Source organism: Elephantulus edwardii, unplaced genomic scaffold (assembly GCF_000299155.1).
Source record: "Elephantulus edwardii isolate Elephantulus edwardi_28Jun2011 unplaced genomic scaffold, EleEdw1.0 scaffold00132, whole genome shotgun sequence".
Classification (NCBI taxonomy): Eukaryota; Metazoa; Chordata; class Mammalia; order Macroscelidea; family Macroscelididae; genus Elephantulus; species Elephantulus edwardii.
In genome coordinates this window covers 1383433-1389703 of record NW_006399882.1, presented here as the reverse complement: position 1 = coordinate 1389703, position 6271 = coordinate 1383433, and positions in this window count along the sequence as shown.

Sequence of the window (6271 nt, the reverse complement as noted above, 5' to 3'; positions counted from 1 at the left end):
CAATATTGAGTCTTCTTATCCATGAGCAAGGTATATTCTTCCATTTCTCCAGGTCTCTTTTTGTTTCTTGTAATAATGTTTTGTAATTTTCTTTGAAGAGATTCTTTGTGCTTCTGGTTAGATTTATTCCCAAGTATTTAACCTTGTGAATATCTATTGTGAAGGGTATTGTTTTTATTAGTGTCAGCTTTGTATTCTCTTTGTCATTATAAAGAAATCCAATTGATTTTTGTATGTTGATCTTGTATCCTGCCACTTTGATGAATTGGTCAACTGTTTCCAGTAGTTTTCTTGCTGAGTCATTAAGGTTTTCTAAGTATACTACCATATCATCTGGATTTAGAGAAAATTTTATCTTCTCTTTGAGATTAAATCAGTTAAGTGGGGAAATGACTGCCTTTTTAACAAATTATGTTGGCAAAATTGGGAAACTATCTGGAAAACTCAAGCAAGATCTACACCTCACTCAATACACAAAAACCAACTCAAGGTGGATCATGGACCTAGGACTAAAACCAAGGACTATAAATGTCATTAGAGAAAAGCTTGGAAGAATTCTAGAAGCCTTAATCCATAACATAAACAGTCTTCCAAGGATCCTGAAAAACCTACAACCAAGAAAGGATAAAATAGATGAATGGGATCTTCTAAGAATAAAATCCTTATGAGCATCCAAAAACTTCTCCAACAGGGTAAAAAGGGATACCACAGACTGGGAAAAAAATATTTGGCAATGACATGTCTGATAAGGGACATATCTAGAATTTATAAAATACTTGAGCACCACAACAAGGTAAAGGAAAACAACCCAGTTGAAAAATGGTCACAGGACATGAACAGACACTTCACCAAAGAAGACATTCAGATGGAAAACAAACACATGAAGAAATGTTCAAAATCACTAGCTCTAAGAGAGATACAAATCAAAACATCTATGAGATATCATCTTACCCCAGTAAGAACAGTAAAATTCAACAAAGCAGCAAATAAAAAATGTTGGCAAGGTTATGGAGAAACTTATTCACTGTTGGTGGGAGTGTAAAATGGTGCAACACTATGGAAGGCAGTATGGTGCTTTCTCAAAAAGTTGCAAATAGAAATACCATTTGACGCAGAAATTCCACTACTGACAACATATGCTAAAGAAACAATAACTGCTACCCAAGCAGATATATGCACACCCATGTTTATTGCTCCTTGTTAACAAAAGCAAAGAGTTGGAAACAACTTAAGTGCCCATCAACAAACGGATGGATAGAAAAACTGTGATGTATTCACACTATGGAATACTATACTGCATTGAAAAACAAGGAACACATGAAATATTATACAAAATGGGTGCATCTGGAGAACATTATGCTGAGTGAAATATCTCAGTCACAAAAGGACAAATACTGCAGAATGTCACTGTTGTAAAACAGGACTGACATCGGGGTTGGAGGAAAACTTAAGAAAAGAGGGGATAAAAAATGTATGCTGTATTGAAACAGATGAGAACTGTTTAAAAGGAATATATGATTAGGTATTATTTTCATGACAAGAGTCCAGAATAAGAGCTGCATAGTAAAGTGGACTTGTGGGGTGGGGGAGGATTGTATAAGAATGAAAGAATTTTTTTTTCTTCAAAGAGAAAAGGAAACTTGGAGGAGGGGTGGGTAGGAAGGAAAATGTGCGACAGTATATGAATGGAAATACAAAGTCTCTGTAAACTTTCATTAAAATTTACTAAAAAAATAAGAGTCTGTCCTGGAGAGGGTAAAATCAGGTTGCTCCTTGGAGGCAAGAATTTTGAAACTTCATCTCACAGACTTTGGGTATGTTGCCAGGAGGGACCAGTCCTTTGAGAGGGACATCATGCTAAAAAGGGTGGAGGGTAGGTGCAGGAGAGGAAGACTCTTGATGAAATTTTTTTCTTCGTGATTGTGGCAATGGGGGGGGGTAGGTATATAGAAAACAGTGGGATTGGCTCAAGATAGGGCAGGGTTCAGAGCTATTGTGCATAGGGTCATGATGATTCATAGGTGACATAATGGGACATACAACAACAAACAATATGCTGCTGCTGTTGTTGTTTACTGTAAAATCGCCTGTGAGTTGTAGTGAACCTATCTATGTACAACAGCTCTGAAGCCTGTCCAATTCTGAGCCAGTCTTACTGACTCTGACACACCTACCCCAATTGCCCTAGTTATTGCATCAATCCATTTCATCCAGGGTCTTCCTCTCCTGTGCTGTCCCTCCACCCTTCCAAGCATGATGTCCTTCTCCAAGGACCAGTCCCTCCTGGCCTTGTACCCAAAATATGTGAGACGGAGCTCAAAATCCTAGCCTCCAAGGAGAAATTTGGTTTCACTCTCTCCAAGTCCAGTCCTTGGAGAGAGAAATCATGTTTGGGAAAGTGAAGGGACAGCGCAAGAGAGGAAGACCCTCGATGAGATGGGTTGATTCAGTGTTTGGGGTGGTGGGAGTAGGTGTGTCAGAGACAGTGAGGTTGGCACAGGATAGAGCAGGGTTTAGGGCTCTTGTACATAGGTTCTCTATGAGTCGCAAGTAACTCAACGGTGCATAACAATGACAAGCACATGTCCTAGAATGTTGGAGAAGGATGCAGCCACATAATCTTCCTTAAAGAAGATAAGAATGGCTAATGAATCCAACCAACTACCGTAGCATAAAGCCAACAGCTTAGACTCAATGGAATAAAGAAAGAATGAAAAAGAAAGAATAACGTCAGCCTCTTAGAATTCGGCAAGCAGCAAACAGGTCCAGGAAGGTGTATCTGTTGTTCTCAAAGACAATGACCATTTCGGGAGCAGCACAGAGTTCAGCAAAACTTTTGGAAAGAGCCTGGGAATCAATCCAATATCTCCTGGATCTCAATCCGTGAGGACCACAACATACTAGGTCTCAAAGAGTTGGATTTTCATCCATTCAGTGTTGAGATGTGAGGGCACCATTAAGGGGGGCCCAGGGATATGTCACCAGCACCCAAAGCACATGGGATGAGGCTGCCAGAATTAAGGATATAGAAGTGACCACTTACACCAGCTAGAAGAATGGAGCTGCCCAAAGCCAAGAGAGTAAAATTTCAGGCCTAATGATCCTGGAAGATGGTGTTGAAGCCCAAGTTTAAGGGGCCTCCAAGAAAATTGATAGAGGATAGCCAACGTCCAGGGTCTAGAAGGCAAGGCTGTTGCCTAGATGGTCTCAGAGAAGAGAGGATTGTTTTTAAGCCTTGAAAACGAATATAAATTGTTCTTCTGAGTTTAGGACCTGCTCAATGCCTGTTATCTCTTCCTTCTCTCCAGTTTCTATAATAGAAAGGTCTACCTTGTGTCTGTCCAACCATTGTACTTTGGAAATAGATAACTTTTAATCTAAATCGAAAAGATCCATAAATAAAAAGGAATTTTGTCCTAGAATGGAATATGGCTAAAATCTCTTCTAGATCGTGTTTAGATTATTTAGAAGATGAGATTTTGGACTTGGCGTGTATTTCAGATTTTTAGGATGATGTGATAGGATGAATGTGTTTTTTACAAAGGGCAGAATGTCAAATGTTAGATTGTGTCCTTCAAAATATGTGTTTTAAATCCTATCCTCTACGTTGTTGCTGTTATTATATGCTGTCGAGTCACCTGTGTCTCACAGTGCCCCTTTGTAAAACATCCCTAAACCCTCTCTATCCTGTGCCAATATTATTGTCTCTGACACACCTACCCCCAATAACCTCTATTCCTGTGGTTAAAATCCCACTTGACCATGAGTTGACTTTATCATGCTAATTAAACAGGTTTAGCATAGGATGTATCTTAAATAAATCTCTTTTATGATATGTAATAGTTGTTAGGTGCCATTCAGTTGACTATCGCTCACAGCAACCCTATGATCTAAACCTTGTCCTATCTTGTGCCATCCTTATCTTGATCAATGTGTTGAACACATTGATACAGACTCTATGTCAATCCATTTCATTGAGAGTCTTCCTCTCTTTTGCTGACTTTTTCAAGCATTTTCTCTTTTTCCAAGGACCAGCCCTCTTAACACCATGCCCAAAGTATGTGAGACCATTCTTGCCTCTAAGAAGCCCTCAGGTTGTGTTTTATCCAAGACATGTTTGTTTGTTCTTTTGTCATTCCATGCAATATTCAGTACTCTTCTTTCAATACCACAACTCAAAGGCATCAATTCTTCTGACATACTTAGAGTTATAGTCCAACTTTCAGATGCATATCAAGAACCTGAAAAGACTTGGACTGACTCTGTTGCTCTTTAGAATATCAAAGAAGTCCTTGACAGCAAATTTTCCCAATGTCTTTTGATTTCTTTTTTTAATTTTATTTCATTAATGTTAATAAACATTTACAGTGATTTTAGATTTCCTTTCATTCATTGTTGCGTTATTTTCTCTACCTCCCACCAGTTCATTCCTCTCTTTTTTTTTCTTCTTTTTTTTCCCCTTGAAAGTCTGTTTTAATTGTCCCATTGCCACAGTGCTTGTCAAAAACAGTTCTGACTCATCTCCTTTTTGTGTCCTTTGCCATTCCTTATCATTCCTCCCTGAGAGAGATTTCACCCTGATTCATAAGGAAAAGGGGATGGCGTATTCTCTTAGCTACTTCCTGCTGAAAAGGGACGCTGTAGGTTTCAGGGTGAAGATCTTCTCTCACTACTCTAAAGAGCCCCTTTGGCAACAGGAAACACGTAGACTATTGTGGAGATTGATTTTGGAATTTAGATGCACTGTTATCAATTGTGCTTAGCCATACATGTTCATATCCTTGAAGACGCATCATGGAACTGTTGTAGCCAAGGAGACAAAAATTTAACTAACAAGTTAAAAGTACATGAGTCAAAAATTAAAAGCAATAATATTCCAGTAGAGGTTCTAACAGTGGCACAAATCAAGTTACAGAGGGAAAGTAGTTCTTAAAATAAAAGGCTTATTGACTAGCACTTTGCCTATTATAGTATAAAGGTTAGGAACCACAAGATGTAGAGGTCTTTTGATTTCTTGACTGCTGCTGCCATTGGTGTTGATTGTGGATTCAAGTAGGATAAAATTATTGACAACTTCAATATTTTCTCCATCTATTATGATGTTGTTTAATGGTCCAGTGGTGAGGATTTCTGTTTTCCTGATATTAAGATGTAATCCCATTGAAAGCTGTATGTTTCAAATCCTCTTCACTTCCAGCAAGCAAGGTTGTGTCATCTGAATAATGCAAGTTGTTGATGAGTCTTGCTCCAATCCTGATACCACATTCTTCTTTATAGAATCCAACTTCTTGAATGATTTGTTCTGCATACCGATTGAATAAAATATAGAGAAAGGAGACAGCCCTGATGCACCCATGCCTTGATTTTTAGACCACGGAGTGTTTCCTTGCTCTATTTAGACAGCTGGTTTTGAGGTTGGTTGGTTTGTGTTCATTTGTTTGTTTGTTTGTTTGTTTGTTTGTTTGAAACAAGTAGGCCAGAAGCAGTGAAGGGAAAAGAGATGACCTACATTAGAGAAACTACATAAAGACTGTCCAGGAACAGAAGCAAAAAGGGACAAGAATCTTCTTTAAGAGTCAACAGAGATATGGAACTTCAGTGTCCAGCTTTCTGAGGAAGCCCCAAACTGCCTTCCAGAGTGTTTGTATCATTTTACAATCCCAACAACAGTATATAAGAATTCCTATCTCGCCACATCCTCGCCAACATTTATTACTTGCTTTCCTGTTAAACTTTGCCACTGCTACTAGGATGAGAAGTGTCTCATGGTTTTGACTTGAACTGAAGCACAAATGGAGACTTATACACCATTGTTCATTGCACTGTTATTCACCATCGCAAAGACATGGTTGTTGTTGTTGTTCTTGTTGTTGTTTTTATCATGTGCCATCGAGTCATTTGCGACTCAGAGCGACCCTAGGTACAAGAGCCCTAAACGCCGTTCTATCCTGTGCCAACCTCGCTGTCTCAAACACATTCATTCCCACCGCTCCACTCACAGAATCAATCCATCTCATAGAGGGTCTTCTTCTCCTGCGCCATCCCTCCACTCTCCCAAACATGATGTCCCTCTCCAATGACCAGCCCCTCCTTGCAACATGCACAAAGTATGTCAGATGAAGCTTCAGAATCCTTGACTCCAGGGAACATTCTGTCTTCACCATCTGCAGGACAAACCTGTTTGTTCTCCTAACAGTCCATGGTATATTCAACGCTCTTTTCCAGCACCACAACTCAAAGGCATCAATTCTCTTTCTATCATCCCTATTCA